The 17,865-nt window shown below is 41.5% G+C and overlaps 1 protein-coding gene across 7 annotated transcripts in view; it reads right to left on the bottom strand.

Annotated features, from left to right (window-relative positions):
- MICAL2 (microtubule associated monooxygenase, calponin and LIM domain containing 2) overlaps window positions 1–16,921 on the bottom strand; it is a 155,085-nt gene extending 138,164 nt beyond the window's left edge. For 4 of the 7 annotated variants that reach the window (XM_070762967.1, XM_070762958.1, XM_070762950.1 and 1 more), the window contains exon 1: window positions 16,658–16,746. The gene's annotated coding sequence lies outside the window, so the exon portion shown is untranslated. Of the gene's footprint in view, window positions 1–16,657 lie in introns of all 7 variants that reach the window. The other 3 variants (XM_070762985.1, XM_070762975.1, XM_070762994.1) reach the window with 2 other exon arrangements.
- Window positions 16,922–17,865: the final 944 nt, after the last annotated feature.

The raw sequence follows: 17,865 nt of genomic DNA on the forward strand, positions 1-17,865 counted from the left end.
AGGAAGGGGGGGAGAGAAAATTGAATGAAGGAGGGAGAGAAAGAAAGAGTAAGAAGTAGAAAGGATAGAGAAAAAGGAAGAGAAAGGGAGGGAGAGAAAGGAAAGAGAGAGAAAGGGAGAGAAAGGGAGGGAGAGAAAATTGAATGAAGGAGGGAGAGAAAGAAAGAGTAAGAAGTAGAAAGGATAGAGAAAAAGGAAGAGAAAGGGAGGGGGAGAAAGGAAAGAGGGAGGAAGGGGGAGAGAAAGAAGATATGAAGGAGGGAGAAAAAGAAAGAGAGATAGGAAGGAAAGAGGGAGAGAAAGGAATGAGAGAGAAAGGGAGGGAGAGAAAGGGAATGAAAGAGGGAGAAGGGGTGAGAGATAGAAAGGATAGACAGAAAGGGAGAGAAAGGAAAGAGAGAAAGGGAGGGAGAGGAAGGAAAGAGATGAGAGAGGAAGGAGGAGACAGAAAGAGAGGAAGGAAGGAAGAGAGAAAGAAAGAGGGATGGAGAGAGAAAGGAAGGAAGAGAAAGAGGGAGGGAGAGAGAAATAGAGCGAAAGGGAGGAAGAGAGATTTTTTTTGTCCAAACTTTTTTTAGCGCCCCCCCCCCCCATGTTCCCCAGGATTTTGAAAATATGAAAAATGTGCCGCGGCTCCAAAAAGGTTGGGAAACACTGCTGTATGTGTATACAGTATATTTTTCCCGCCTTGTGTTTACGCCCAGAAATGGTACATCTTGGCTTCCGTAGCTCCGCCCATCAACCTCGGAGCGAGCTGCTTTCTCAGCGTCCCCTGCGCTTGCGTGCGTCTCTCCCTCCCCCCCTTGCCTCCATTCCGCCTCCTACTCGAACCCCTTCACTCCCCCCCACCGCACACAGACGCTCCGATCTTGGCCGCTCACCCGCCTTCGGAGAGAAGCGGAAGCCCCTCCCCTCCCGGCGTGAGGTTTTGTTCATTCCTCCTCCGGCCGCGTGCGCGGTGACTTCCGACCAGTAACCCCTCCTCCCCCCTCCCCCCCTCACCCGCGTCCCCGGCCCGGTCTCCCTTTCCTTCTTCTCTGTTTCGGTTTCTGACTAACGGTCTCCCCTCGGATCCCGACGGGAGTACAGCAGAGCCGGCTCGGCGGAGCCAGGCCTGCGCCGGGGGGGAGGGGGTGAAAGCGATGTCAGGTGGAGACTCGGCAAAAAACCAAGTTTGCTTAAAAAAAATTCTGGCTCCTAAATTTTTTGGCTGGCTCCTAGATTCTGAACAACTTTGTCGACCCCTGCATTATAGTATACATTTTCTCAAAATTCCAAGTATGACCCTCTCCCCAAAGTATACATATTCATGATGCAGAAGATTTCCAAAATGCACTGCTTAAAAAAATAAAGGGAACACTCAAAGAACACATCCTACATCTGAATGAATGAAATATTCTCATTGAATACTTTGTTCTGTACAAAGTTGCATGTGCTGACAACATCTGACATTTATTGTCAATCAGTGTTGCTTCCTGGTGGACAGTTTGATTTCACAGAAGTTTGATTTACTTGGAGTTATATTGTGTTGTTTAAGTGTTCCCTTTAATTTTTTTTGCGCAATATACTTTTCTAGAATTTTGGAAACCAAATAAATGAATACAATAATGTTTTCTCCATGAACAAAAAACCACAGCTGACTATAATGGGGAAAAATGGAAATATAAAATATTTTGTGAATGCCAGTGATGGCAAACCTTTTTTTCCTCGGGTGCCAAAAGCATGCGTGTGTACTATCACACGCATATGTGTGCCCACACCCATAATTAATGCTCCCACATGCCCTGTTCCCCTGTGCATGCAACCCCCTGCCCACACTGCCCTGCACCCCCATGCATGCACGCAAGACCCCCACCCACATTTCCACACTTCCAGTTGTCCCAGCAGGCCCGTTTCTTGCCCTCCCCACGCTCCAAAGGCTTCCCTGGAGCCTAGAGAGGGTGAAAATGCCCTCTTACAGCCTCTGTGCGAGAAGAAAATCACCTGGATGGCACACACATGCACGCTAGAGCATCATGTGCCATATGTTTGCCATCATGGCTATATGCTCTTGTAGTGGATTAAGAGGGCTCTTAATTTTGCTGCTGACTAGCTGGAATACAGAGTCTGCCCTGCTAATGACAGTGAGGGAGCAGAATAGAGTGGAAGAGGAAGTTAAACGTTTCTTTATTCTCAGGCACATTTGGCTGTGGGCCCTGCCAGAAGCAGAGACTTAAAGAAGCTACTTGACTTAAAAGGTCAATCCAAAAGCCTAGAAAATCTTGGGAGAATGGAACCAATAAAGTTGGCAGGGAACATTTAATTTACTCATGTAAAAAATATTTTGTTGAAGTGACAGTATCCATTGTCTGTTTCTGTATTACTTTAATTCAGGCTGTTTATAGATCTGAGTGCTAGGTTTTGAATGTAAATCTCAACCTTATTGGCTGGTTACAATTACACCAGCTCTGAAATTATTAAAGCTAAAATTCTTATTTTCTTCATTATTCCAATCATCTATCACCTAATGTTCCAAAATTGCTTGAGCCTGGCAATCCTGACTAAAAAGGAAAAAACTGGAGCCATTCATTTAAAATTTGGTTCCTTCTAGGGAAGGAACATTTCCTGTGACCCACCAGATTCCAAGGGACAGGAATGTAAAGAGTGGGTGGCTGCAGCTTTAAGCAACTCCCTGACTAGAATTTTTCCATTTCAAATAGATGAATCCAGACTCCCAGAATTTAGATAAAGAAAGGTAGAGAGTGGAGATTCAGATAAAGATCTGGCAGTCTGTTGTGGAGGTTGATAACAAGCTCCCTTCGGCAAAACAGGAAAAAAAATCCCTTTAATATGAGTGTTAAACTGTGTTCATGGTTTTCTGATAAATACTACTGTGTTCACTGGTAACTCTTTAACACTTAGACCAGTGGTGGCGAACCTATGGCACGGGTGCCACAAGTGGCACGCAGAGCCATATCTGCTGGCACACGAGCCATTGCCCTAGCTCAGCTCCAACATGCATGTTGTGTTGCCCAGCTGATTTTTGGATCGCACAGAGGCTCTCCGAGGGTGTTTTTGGCTTTGAGAGAACTTCCCGGGGGTGGGGGAGAACATTTTTACCCTCCCCCGGCTCCAGAGAAGCCTTTGGAATCTGGGGAGGGCAAACATGAGCCTATTGGGCCCACCAGAAGTTGGGAAACAGGCCGTTTCCAGCCCCCAGAGGGCCTCCAGGGGGCAGGGGAAGCTGTTTTCGCCTTTCCCAGGCATTGAATTATGGGTGTGGGCACTCGCACATGCGTGATAGTGTGCACACTTGCTCTTTTGGCACCCGAGGAAAAAAAGGTTCACCATCACTGACTTAGACTATAGATGTCTCAGAATTAATACTTTTATCAATATGTTGTGTTCTGATAAGTGTACAGTGGTACCTCTACTTAAGAACTTAATTCGTTCTGTGACCAGGTTCTTAAGTAGAAACATTCTTAAGTAGAAGTCATTTTTCCCATAGGAATCAATGTAAAAGCAAATAATGAGTGCAAACCCATTAGGAAAGAAATAAAAGCTTGGAATTTGGGTGGCGGGAGGAGGAGGAAGAAGAGGAGGAGAACAGTCGCTGCCGAAAGAAGAAGGTGAGTTGAATGCCCCCTTTTGCCTTTCTGCGCCCAGACTCTCCGGGTGTATGGGAGGCCGCGTGAGGGAGTCACCACAGCGAAGTGGTTTATTCCCTCTCCAAGTGCTCAGAGAAAGGAAAACAATCCGTTCGCTCTGGGCTGCCAAAGCCTCCGAAAGGCTCCTCTAGCAGCCCAGAAAAGCCCGAGATGGCCGGGATTAAAGAGGGAATGGCAGGAAACTGGCCGGGCTTTTGTGCCACTCTCAAATTTCCTGGGAAATTTTTCCAGGCTCGGGTTCTTAAGTAGAAAATGGTTCTTAAGTAGAGGCAAAAAAATCTTGAGCACCTGGTTCTTATCTAGAAAAGTTCTTAAGTAGAGGCATTCTTAAGTAGACGTACCACTGTATTACTTCTCTCATTTCAAAACCTTGCATGCTAGTTATACTGCCTGAAAGAATCCGTAAAAACAGGAAAATATTCTTTTAATTATATCTCTGACCTCACTATTCATCCATCAAAATCTTACAAAACCACAAAGTAAAGTGTTTACTTGTAAAGCTGACAGGATAGATGAAGCAAAAAAGCTATCTTTTCCTTGGTTGCTTGGAATGTCAGCATTTAATTCCTCAGCACTTAGAGGCACATACGAAAGCCACCACAAAGGCTTCACAAAATAGCTAACATTCACTAATACTGGATGGAAATCTCTAAAACCTACACATTTATTAAAAGAGACAACGTAGAGAGAAAAAGAGAAATGGCAGGATATCCTCCCCTCTTCAGCATGTTAAGCTTTGCTAGCCTACTGTCTTTCCAGAATCTGCCAGAGAGATTATCTGATAAATAGTGATATATAACAGTTTCTAGGAATTACAATTCCTGACAATCTGCAGGATCAATAGCTGCCCACTTTCCAATTGATAGTATTTCTTTTTCTTTACATAAATCATTTTTGCTTTCTCGGTAGGGTCCTAGATTTATCTATCGCCTATCTTACTCCCTAAAAAGGCATCCTAAATCCTGGCCTTTTGTGATAGGTATGACGGGGAAAAACACATTAAAAAGCCTCTCCATTCTCTTTCTAAGGCATGGTCATCTTCTGAATTTGCCTTTGGAAAATCAGGAGGAAACTGTAGGATAAAACCAGATGAGAAACCTTAGCTACCCAGATAACATCATCAAATCGATTATTTTCTAGACATGACCATGTTTTCCTCCCAACCTAATTCTCTCTTTGCATGCCAGTGGAAATATTAACAGACCAACCACTTACCATAATACAGTATATGAATTCATAAATAGGAGTTGTCAAAGTTTTTGTAGAAATAAAAAAAATCAACCATCTTGTTAAATAATTTCAGGTGATTTGGTTTGCATTATGAGCCAAGTAAATATACCCGAGTATGCTGCCCTGAGTCTTCGGAGTGGGGCGGCATACAAATCTAATAAATTATTATTATTATTATTATTATTATTATTATTATTATTATTATTATTATTATGTCAGTACAACACAGCAAACAAGATCACTATGCTGGATTTCGTATTTCATCACCAGTCGGGCACTTCCCAAGCACCTAGGACTGCGTGATGGAGCGGCGAATTATGTTTGCCGAACCCAGTAAAGTGGCCTTTTGCAATTGACAGATGGAGATTTTGTCAATTCCAATGGTTTTCAAATGTCCGCTGAGATCCTTTGGCATTGCGCCCAGCGTGCCAAGTACCACTGGCACCACTTTCACGGGCTTATGCCAGAGTCGTTGCAGCTCGATTTTTAGATCTTCGTATTTCACTAATTTCTCTAGCTGCTTCTCCTCAATTCTGCTGTCTGCTGGGATTGCGATTATTATTATTATTATTATTATTATTATTATTATTATTAATGACAGAAATCCAATGACGAATAATCTTCATTGCTCAAAAAACCAAAGGGAACACTCAAAGAACACACCCTAGATCTGAATGAATGAAATATTCTCATTGAATACTTTGCTCTGTACAAAGCTGAATGTGCTGACAACATGTGAAATTGATTGTCAATCAATGTTGCTTCCTAAATGGACAGTTTGATTTCACAGAAGTTTGATTTACTTGGAGTTATATTGTGTTGTTTAAGTGTTCCCTTTATTTTCTTGAGCAGTATATAATGTTATTCCATTGACATAATCAAGGCAGTCTTTGAGAAGGCACAAATCCCTCAAATAATCCTGAGGAATAACTTTCAAGGTCTAGTGAATGGAAGATGAGAATCAGGTCTGTTTTGTATACCAGAATTTTTTTTAATCAATTTCCAGAAGTAACCTATTAAATGTACGAGTGATAGGTTTTAGGTGCAATGAAGCATATGTAATTTTATGACTAAGTCATAATACAGTCTGCTTGCTTTAGGTAAGCATAATGGATGACTCCATTATTTGTTTAGTATTTATGTGTGACTATCTCTGCTTGTTCAACACAACAACAAAAAAACCATGACCTAGCACTGTGTGAGATAGTCTCCAATAAGCAGGTAGATATGAGGAAAAAAGATGTAATGTACATGGAGTGAGTGAACAGATATGGCCTTTATGTCAGCCAAATGAATCTACACCCTTATGTGGAGGAGATGCTTTCTTTTTATATAGCAAAAGGGAGATTTTTCTCCAATCCCTCAGGTTTCCAGGCAGAAGAGCTTTTGTCCTTTAGGAAGGTACAAGCAATTCTCCAAGGGAAAAGGGGGAGGGGAACAGTAACAGGGCTCCTCTGGTAAAAGGAACAACTTCAAAAGAAATGGAGGCACATTCCAACCAAAAGTTTCAGACCTTTTTATTTTCCTTTATAGATTTCTGCAAGAAGCCCATATTTCATCTCCTTTGTTTATAACTACTTAAATCCAAAAAAGGGATCTGTATCTCTTTCCCTTTTTTAGAAGAATGAAGTTTAGTTTTGTTTTTTTTCTGGTGAGATTGTTTTCTCTTTAAGGGGGAGGGCAAAGAAAGGAACTGATTCCTGACCTATGCTTCCATACCAGGGATGGGTTCCACTTATGTTCACCATCACTTCACATCGCAATGTTTTGCCCATGCATGCTCAATAAGCTCGTGCATGCCCATCCCTTTGTGCAATTTGTCTTCCGTGCACGCTCAGTAGCAGGAAATTACTAGAAACACAGCTGAGGAGCTGATCAGCTGTGCTTTGGGTGAAGAAATAAAGGTCAATATTAGCCCGGGGCGGGCAGGAGAGTCCTTTTTCAAGCAGTGGAAGAGGAAAAACCATCCAAACAGGGAAAAATTCACACACAAAAAATCAAAAAATTTCAAAATTTGTTTTGAGCAGCCCTGAATCTCAGGAGAAGGGCAACAAACATATCAAATAAATGAATGAATGAATGAATGAATAAAAGATAAATAAATAAAAAGATAAGATAAGATAAGATGGCAGGGCTCATGGACCAGCACTGACCGAATTGCATCTATGGCCCAATTGTGATGTCACCAGCAGATTGCTACCGGTTTGGCGGATCCAGTCCAAACCAGAAGGAACCCACCCCAGCTCCATACAACAGAGTCTGCAGATGTTTCTATATAGTTTTTGATTTTCATTTCTGCCTTTTTCAATTTGCCCAAAAGACAATTCAGATTGTGGAGCGCTGTCTCTTTTAAGTATCAGATTCAGGCGAGGTCACTAGAAGAAAGACTGTAGCTGTATGAACAATCTAGCTGTATAGCAAAATAAAGGATCCCAAAGGAGTTCTGGGAGGGCGTAATATCTCCAACTGTTCATTTCGTAGATTACAATGACTGGATAAATGGAACCTGTCACTCAGCCAATGATAAATCTGTCTCCTCTCAGCCAGATACATAAATGAGGGCATGGAAAAGCATGATGTTTTAATTGTTGCATATGTCAACCAAGAAGAAAGGAACAGTAATATTTGGGTAGAATGACATATCAAAGAGGAGCTCTGAGGCTACCTAAGTTATACCTACTGGTAATTAGAGTGAGTGGTTTAAATCAGTGATTTTCAACCTTTTTTGAGCCGCGGCACATTTTTTACATTTACAAAACCATGGGGCACATTGAGGGGGGGGGGGCGGCTAAAAAAAGTTTGGACAAAAAAAATCTCTCTCTTCCTCCCTTTCGCTATATTTCTCTCTTCCTCTTTCTCTCCCTCTTTTTTTCTCTCCCTCCATCCCTCTTTCTTTCTCTCTTCCTTCTTTCCTCTTTTTTGCTCTTTCTCTCTCCCTCCCTACTTCCCTCTATGTCTTTCTCTCTCTCTCTCTTGCTTTCTTTCTCTCTCTTTCTCTCTCTTGCTTTCTTTCTCTCTTGTTCTTTCTCTCTCTCTTGCTTTCTTTCTTTCTCTCTCTCTCTTGCTTTCTTTCTTTCTCTCTCTCTTGCTCTTTCTTTCTCTTGTTTTCTTTCTCTCTCTCTTCCTCTTTCTTTCTCTTGTTTTCTTTCTCTCTCTGAGCTTCGCGGCACACCTGACCATGTCTCGCGGCACACTAGTGTGCCACGGCACACTGGTTGAAAAACACTGGTTTAAATAACAGTTATTTTAGCTAAAGAAAAGTAAAAACATTACTAAATAATAACATCTGTATCCAGGTAGAAACAGTTTTATTACAGGTGTTCCTCGACTTACATCTATAGGAAGTTCGCACCTACCCCTCTCCTAGAAAAATGAAATATTCTAGGAAATATTAAAAAGGCAGAATATTGTACCTCCCTGGATGAAAAAAGGAGAAACGTGCTCTTGGAAAGCAGCTCCCACCTTTGCTAATAGCCCCAGAAAGGCTGGGCCACCTTATCCACAACACAAAAGACATGGCCCTCAGGACATGATAGGATTCGCCAGTCCTCTAGCAACAGAACTCAGCACATGACATCTGGGGATATTACACCACCCAGCAAGATTCAACTAAGCTTGGGACTCAAGACAGTACAAAGTTATCCCTGCATGGCCCCATGGGAGTCTGACAAACAAACAGAATACATTCCCTATACAGGAACAGGAAGCTCCAAGGCAGGGCCCAAGAGAGGATATAAATCTCTCTTTCTTTCTCTATCTCTATCTCCCTACCTTCCCCACTCTCTTCTCTCTATGGTCATTAAACAAATCCATTATCCTCAATAAGCATTTTTGGTGGAAACTGGAAGTAAATGTTGGAAACTGGCAAAAAAACCCACTGCAAATTGCAATCATGTGACTGTGGCCATTTTAAACAGAGGTAAATGTGGGCCAGTTGCCAGGTACCTAAAATGAGATCATCTGATCATTGAGGGGATTGTGCAGCCAACAGAACTCTGGAAATGGATTACAAGTAGCTCTGGGGAGTCCATTGTAACTTCGAACAGTTGCTTAGTGACTGGTCATTAAGCAAGGACTACCTGTAAGAACAGGCCTACAATTTAGTATTGGGAAAAGATGATTTCAAAGGATCTTTTCAAGATGAACGATAAAGTTTGTTTTTGTTTTTGTTTCTGAAAACTTCTTAGCTATTCAATCTGCTTCCTGTTTCATTTGGAAATTCAAGATAGTGTATACAGTGTTCCCTTCCCCTATTTTTCCCCATAACAGCAACCTTGTGAAATAGCATGGCTGGGAGAAAATGAGTAGCTCATGGGCTGTGGCTGAAGGATGAGTAGAACCTGGATCTCTTCCCAGTATCAGTTCATTGTTTTACCCTGCCCTCTGGAACATTCTCCCCTCAGAAATTGGGATGGCCTCGACTCTGCTGGCCTTTCATAAACCTTGAAAACCTGGTTGTCTGCCCAATCCTGGGACCCGAAGTATATTAAAGGTCCTGTTTCATGGTCACATTCATATTTATGGTTTTAATTTCTTTCAGTAGCTCTGTCTATTATGTATGATTATAATTTCTATTATGTTTGGCTTTAATTGGTTTTACAATTGTTCACTGCCCAGGGTCACTTGTTTGAGATGCAAATTGAATAAATAAAAAAAAAACAGGACCACAAAGAAAAATATGTTTTCAAATTATAGCTTGGTTGCTTCTATGGAAATAGAACACATGTTACACAAAGACAGAAAAAGCACAATATGGGAACTGGCCTTGTTTCACTTGCTTGAAGTTTTATTTATATTTACTTCCCTAATGCTTTTTATCTCCCATATCTAGGCATATCTGCTTGCGGATTTCTTTTGCTCTTTTATATATATTTAACGCAGAGGAAGGCAACTACTTTAGTGCTGCAGGCTGCATATTGTAATTTTGAAAAATAGGCCTGACACAAAAGAAAAAAGTAGGGACAAGATAAAAGAGGTGTATTATTATCAATGGCGGGTTGTTCCCAGTTTGGACTGGTTCTTAGAACCAGTAGTGCTGGCTCAGGATGCTTCTGCACATGTGTAGAAGTGTCTGCATATGTGCAAACAGGTAGCAAAATCATTTACAACTGATTATTATTTTTAATTTTATCCATATCATTGAAAGCTGCTTAGAGTAGCAGCAAATAAATTTAACAAATTTTAAAAATCTATAAAAAGAAAGATTTGTGGCATAGGTCTTCTTATGCAGTGTTTCCCAACCTTGGCAACTTGAAGATATTTGGACTTCAACTCCCAGAATTTCCCAGCCAGCATTCACTGGCTGGGGAATTCTGGGAGTTGAAGTCCAAGTTGCCAAGGTTGAGAAACACTGTTCTTATGGATACCTATAGCTATGTATCTGAATACATTTTATTTATAATCTATTTATACAAATATTTTAACTACATTTATCAAGCAGCTCAGCCTGAAAAAGAAAAGAATACTTTATTTATATCACATTTTCTAAGTAACTATACTTTGCATTGATAATTAGAGCTTAGTATCCTTGGAAAGCCAGCCCTGCAAGTCTTATTTTCATATATAATAAACAGGAACCACATTAAACAGGTTTAGGAACTTGCTGTGCAGTAGTATCTAATTTGCAGGGAAGGAGTGGGGGAGAGGCATCTCTTCACTCCAAAGTTCAATTTCACTAATTTATATTATGCTAATTTTACTTTATGCAAAATCGTAAATGACACTGTCAACAACTACTCATAACTAGAGCAAGAATGTTTTTGCTCCCAAGGCTCCCATTCACTCGGACTCTCGAGTGGCCATCTCTAGTAACAAGAATGTTGTTCAGATTCCGTGCTCAAATGGAATCATCTTCCTGGCTGTGACTATTGGTCTATGTGCCAATTATAACTCAAGCTTACTTACTTGCTGCACTTGAACATAAAATGCTTACTGTGTGGATTGGAGTTCCTGCACTGCTATGGTAAAAGTGTTGCAAAAATCTAAAAACAGAAACCCATAATGTTATATTAGTGCTGGTGCTGACTTCAGGATCATAAATACCAGGTCACAATCCTCATACAGGTAGTTCTTCGACATACAACCGTTTGTTTACTGTGACTGTTCAAAGTTACCACGGCACTGAAAAATGTGACCTCTGATCGTTTCTCACATTTATGACTTTTGCACTATCCCCATGATCATGTGATCAACATTCAGATAGAAGCTTGGCAACCTGGTTCATAGTTATGACCGTTGCTGTGTCCCAAGGCCATGGGATCACTTTTTGCAATCTTCTAACAAAGCAAAGTCATTGGGGAAGCCAAATTCACTTAACAACAATATTCAGTGGTGGAATTCAATTTTTTTACTACCAATTCTATGGGTGTGGCTTGGTGGGCATGGCAGGGGAAGAGATCCTATACAATCTCCATTCCTCCCCATTCTAGGGAAAGGTTACTGCAAAATCCCCATTTCTTTCTGATCAGCTGGAACTTGGGTGGCAGAGGATAGATGGGGGTGGGACCAGTCAGAGGTGGTAATTACTGGTTCTCCGAACTACTCAAAATTTCCATTACTAGTTCTCCAGAACCGGTCAGAACCTACTGAATACTACCTCTGACCATGTTACTAAATTACAATGCAGTGATTCACTTAACAACTGTGGCAATAAAAATCATAAAATGGGGCAAAACTCACTTAACAAATGTCTCGCTTAACAACCGAAATGTTAAGTTCACTTGTGGTCATAACTTGAGGACTACCTATATTTGATTTATTAACCTACTTTCTGCCATAATAAACATATTTACGATTTAGCCATCAAGGACTATGTCACACGTTGGGAGTCCAGAGCAGGGGTGTCAAACGTGAGGCATCATGGCAGCATCACGTGATGTATTGTGACTCCCCCCCCTTGCTAAACTGGGTGCGGTGTGGCCAAAGCATGATGTATCCGGCCCATGGGCCATGAGTTCGAAAGCCCTAGTCCAGGGTATCTCTGGTTTATTATGGCACACAGCATAACATGGATCCCATGTATTATCCATCACAATCTGTAACAGCCTTTCTCAATCTTTTACCCTGGAGGAACCCTTGAAATAATTTTTAGGTCTCAAGGAACCTTAGCATAAAAATTGTTATGCGTATTTTATAATACAACTCCCTTCTAATCTATACAATGTTTACAACAACAGCAAACTTGCAAGCCAGCAGTTGTGTCACAGCATGTAAAAATTTCCATTCCTGAAAGTATTAGCATCATGTGGCACATAAAGTTCAAAAAGTGATTTTTTTTGTAATCACAATCCCTTACCGAACCCCTAGTGACCTCTGAGTAAAAACAGTCTATAGAAACATGCTGACATCTAAATACAGATACAGATCAAATGTAGCACCACCTAAGATCACCAGTCCTACAGCAAGGATTCTCCCAGGGATAAAATGCTTGAGGTAAGCCAAAGATGATCAATACAAGAAAGTAAATGTCTCTGAGGGGGTCTCATTTGTGAAAAGAACTGAATGTTTAAATTGCATGGGTGTAACTTAGAACTGCAGACAATACAAATACAGTAACTAGACAAATACAGTACTGTAATGAGCAGCAATTCACAATTTGGAGCCAGGATAATACCAGACACCTTTTTTAATTAGGCCCAACATGAGGTGAATACAGTATATTGAAGATCTGATAAAGCAAATACACCAGTCACAACTGAAATTACAGATTGGTATGACAGTATTACATAGTCACTCATAAAATATTGACATGCCTCATGTTGAGCAAGTACTGCAATTGCATTACTCATTGAATAAACTTATTTCAATTAAAGACAACAACAGACATCAAAGGAAAAAGTAAGAGTTTACATATTAAAAAAAGAATTTAAAATTTATTTTAAAAAGTAGAATTCAAACAAAATGAACCAAAGCCCATTGATTTTTGAGAGTTCCCATTTTATTATTATTTTTCTATGGTGGTTTTGAGATTTAAAACAGAAGCAACTAATCAACTTTAGCCTTAACTTTTTTCCTATAAAAATATAGGGCGAGCAGTGTAATTGGTATCTGCTGTACATTTAGTTAAGAATGAAGTCTTTATTCAAGTGTCTGGAATAAACAGTGTTGATTCCCTTGACGTTTCAAATAAAGAAGATCAGCAATTTTGAACATACTGTCCCTCTAGGGGTCATAGTACCTGTAGCTATTTAAAGCAATACAGTATATGAAAGGGAAACTACAAAGTTTGGTGCAATAAAGCAGGGTTGCTTGAGGATACTTTAGAAAGTATAGGGTGCCCTGTTCCATTCTTCCTGGATGTCCTTACAAATTAGAAGCTACCTACCATATTCTGCCCTTTTCCAAATTTTGCCTCATAGTTTAAAAAAGTTTTAAAATATACTTTATACTTTAAAATATTTAAAGTGCATATATTTTTGAGACAAATGCAACAATTGCTTTTCAATCCCTTTTGGAATTTATTTTTTAATGAATAAATAGCAAACATACAAACTAAAAACCCAGTATATCATATCATGCTTATAAAAAAGAAGAACAATGTGGCAGAATTTATTAGACTATTAGAACTTAAGCCAAGAATCACCCATAGATCTATTCTGACACTTCATTCCATATAGCAGTTATGTGGAGGAGGATCCAAAGTGAATTCATAGGAGAAATTCAAAGTCTAATGTCCGTTCCCCACTTGACTTCACAGGCATACATCTCCTTAAATAGGCACACTGTTTCACAGTGATTCATAGCAAAGAACCATACTGATAGGAAGATTTACCAAGGCTGTGTTAATGCAATACACTGAATCAAAAGCTAGTTAGCCATGTTTTAGCTTAGCATACTGAACCAAACTCAGTGCATGTGGTTAATCTAGGGTTCAATGAGCTCGCAATTCAGGAAAATTAAGTTCCATTAACCTTGGATCTTTGTGTCATGTGAACACAGTCAAAGACCACATTGAAAATTATCATATACAAGCTCTGTTTTTTAAAGCTCAAGAAGGTATTATGTACTGTGGCAAACATAGAGAAGACATTCTATTTGAAGTACAGTGGAACCCCGACATAAGAGCTGCTCTACTTAAGAGCAACTCGAGATAAGAGCTGGGAGGGGAGAGATATTTTTGTTCTACTTACAAGCCCAAATTCGAGATACAAGCGCCAAGGAGCTGTCTCCTGAAGCCAAACGCTAACTTCCGCGTTCGGCTTCAGGAGACAGCTGCGAAGCGGCACACGTGTTTTAAAAGGTTGCAGCCGGCCTGGGGGGCTCGGGGGGGGGGTGCTTGCATCTTTCTTTCTTGCTCTTTTTCTTTCTCTCTTTTACCTTCCCTTCCTCTATTTCTTCTTTTCTTTCTCCTTCCCACCTTCTTCCCTCCCTCCCTCCCTTCACTCATTCCTCTCTTACTCTCCCCTTTCATAAGTTTCCTTGCTTCCTTCCTCTGTTCCTGTCCCTTCCCTCTTTCCTTCCTTCCTTCCCACCCTCCGTCCATTCATTCACCCATTCCTCTCTTGATCGCTTAAAGCCGGTCCCTGGTGCAAAAAGGGTTGGGGACCTCTGTCCTACAGGATTGGGTGGCAGAGAAGTTGAACATATGTAAATTTAAAAGTTTAAGAAAGTTTACAAGTTAAGTGAAAGAAACTTCATTATTCATTTATATGTACATGTACATTTCTTCATTAAAAACATGTCTTTCTGCATAATTTAGACTAACTTTGTGAGTTTTTTGAGGGCTGGAACCAATTAAAATTATTTACATTAATTCCTATGGGGAAAAGTCGTTCGAGATAAGAGCTGCTCGACTTAAGAGCCCAGGTCCGGAACGAATTAAACTCGTATCTCGAGGTACCACTGTAAAGGCTACTCAACTGTGTTTTGTTTTGCTTGTTTATCATTACAGTATATGGATGTTTCTTATAATGTTGTTATGAGGATACCTTTATGGTTTATACTGTTTAGGCTGTCTTTCATCACTCAGAACTTGAACAACATGTTCATAAACCTCAACAGCTGCCAATAAGCAGCCCAACTTCCTTTCCACACCCAGCCAGTTTCTATCTTCATTCATTATCTGCCACATCTCATTTTCCCCACAAACTCTACTACTAACTTCCAGTCTTTCCAATCAGCAACAGTATAACTCCTCAAGACTGTTTGGGAAAGCCTTAGAGCAGTGAAATTTTAAGACACACACACAAACCACACCTCATTTTTAACTGTACAATAAAACCTTCAATCATATAAGGATTTGTAAAATAAGGATTAATCTAAAAAATAATGCCCAAACATTGCAACTCAACTTTCCTCAACTTTGCAACCTCTTCATGAGCTGCAGTCCAAGCTCCCAGAATTCAGATCCAAAGAAAAATGTACAATAATAATGTGGTGCAAATCCCAACACTCTGGTAGGATGTTAGACTGGGGAAAACAGTACTCCTCCATCCCCTTTAGATGGTTCTTGATTGAGTCCTCAGTACTCGATACGATATGGATTGGAAATAAAAACATTGTGGGAGGGAGAACTGGAGATCATTGGTACAGAATTTCTTTTTCTCCATACTGTATCTATACGAACACATTCCACACTGGTACCAATGCACTGCTACCCTTCCGGTGTCTTGCAGAAGCAGAATCTACTCAAGTTTATGATGCTCGAAGAAAGTCGTTCCCATTGCAATGCAATCTGCAATTGCCCAGAAGATGAATTCAACACACTTGACTTCCAAAGAGATCAAATTCCTCAATTGCGCAAGAAAGGTTCACTCATCCTCCCAACAGAGAAACCTTACTGTCCTTGGGGCCTTCTTTAAATTCCACTTATCTTCCATAGAAAGCAGCCAAGGGAAACAAAACTGTAGATCTGTAAGATCCCAGGATGGATGGATGGATGGATGGATCGGTGGGTGGGTGGGTGGATGAATAGGAGAATAGATAGATCGATGGATAGATAGACAGATGATATAGACACAGACATAGATAGATGATAGATAGATAGATAGATAGATAGATAGATAGATAGATAGATAGATAGATAGATAGATAGATAGACAAATGAGATAGATATAGACAGACACACAGACAGATATAGACATAGATACATACATAGACAGACAGAGACAGTAGATGATAGACAGTCAGAGTAGATGACAGACAGACATTCGGACACCGAACCTCTCCATAGGCTTTTAAAACTAAATCATTATTTCTTTTTTAAAAATCTATGAAAAACCTGGAGGAGGGAGCGTCAAGCAATCACCTGCCCTTCAGAAGAATCTCATGCCGCCCAGTTCAGGGAGCTCCGAAGCGCCGGGGCGAGAAACATTTCATCACCGAAGCCCCAAACCGCAGCCCTGCTTTCATTTCCGCCTCTGTCGGGAGGCGTTGAGGGAGAACCTTTGGGGCAACTCTTTCACATCCTCTTGTTTTGTTTTGTTTTTTCAAGCCCGACAAAACACCCCCGCGAAGCAGGTGAAACGCGTCCGGCGATACAATTCCGAGGGCTGGGAAGAGCGCGCAAAAGCCTTCGCGCCGGGCCGGGCGGATCAAGCCAAAACCCCAAACTTTGGGATGGCCCGGCGCTTCTTTTTTCCAACCGAGCGCCACCTGCGTTTGAAGCCGCGCGCTCCGGACCCCCCCCCCCCCCCCACGGAATTGCCCGGGGAAAGAGCTGCCTCGGTCGACAAGGACGCCCGCCCGCTGACTCGCGCGAAAAAGGTCCCACGCTCCATAGAAACACCAACACCACCACCACCCCAAAAAGCAAAAGGCCAAATCCTTAAAAAAAACCTTACCGCCACAAGCCGGGGTCAGCACGCTGGTAGCAAAATAAGACGCTCTGGGGGGAAAAACTCGCTCCGGCCGCGCGCGGTTGCTTCTCTTTCTACCCGGGAGCCAGGCGCATGCCGCCGGTTTCTTCCCCTCCGGTTGCGCGCGGGTGGAGTGCGCGCGCGCCCCTGACTGCCCTTTAGACAGGACTCGCCCGCCTGCTCTGCTCTGCTTTGCTTTGCTCGTGGTGTGAGGCGAGGGCGGCTGGGCGGGGCTTCCAAGCCGAGCTCTTGTGGGCCAATGGGAAGACGCCGAGAAGGGAGTTCTGTCACACCGAACTCGCACGCGGGAGCGCCGAGGGCGACTTTCCGCTTGGGGACTTTGGGAAGAAACGCTCCCTGGGCATTTAAAAAGAGAAAAAAGAAAAGTCAGGGTTGCACCGAGGGAGGGAGGGTGGGACGGAGGAGGTTCAACACCTGTTGTAAACTAACCAATCCCACAACTCAAGATGCCACGGGGGGGGGGGGGGTGTTGGTTAAGACTCGAAGCTGCCCGCGGGCAAAAGATTGATTTGATTGGCCCCATTTCCTGTTGTTTTGCCTCCTTGTTTATCGCCCGCTGAAGTCAACGCGCCAATAAATAAGAGCCTTCTCTGTGACGGCCCCGACCCTCTGGAACCAGCTCCCCCCAGAGATTAGGATTGCCCCCACCCTCCTTGCCTTTCGTAAACTCCTTAAAACCCACCTCTGCCGTCAGGCATGGGGGAACTGAGACATCTCCCCTTGCCTATGTAGTTTTATGTAAGGTATGTTTGTGTGTATGCTTTTTAAATAATGGGTTTTTTTAGGCTTTTAATGTTAAATTGTTATTTTAGATTCTTAATATTAGATTTGTTATTGTATATTGTTTTATCACTGCTATGAGCCGCCCCGAGTCTGCGGAGAGGGGTGGCATACAAATCTAATAAATAATAATAATAATTTCGTTTTATTTTTAAGGTAATCTGTATAAATGAAAAGAATTATTGACGGTAATTCTTCCATACTGAAGATGGGTCAATTTCTCCAGGCTAAAACCAGTATGAATGCAGCCTGTTCGCACTTCAGCACATTTTATTCCATTTTTTAAAAAAATCTAAATTTTTACAAAGCAGAAGGAGATGACCAGGCATGTATGTTTCCCTTAACAAACTTTGATTTTTTTAAAAAAAGTTCTCTTGCCAGCTGCTGATTTG

This window comes from Erythrolamprus reginae, chromosome 1 (assembly GCF_031021105.1).
Source record: "Erythrolamprus reginae isolate rEryReg1 chromosome 1, rEryReg1.hap1, whole genome shotgun sequence".
NCBI classification, from domain to species: Eukaryota; Metazoa; Chordata; class Lepidosauria; order Squamata; family Dipsadidae; genus Erythrolamprus; species Erythrolamprus reginae.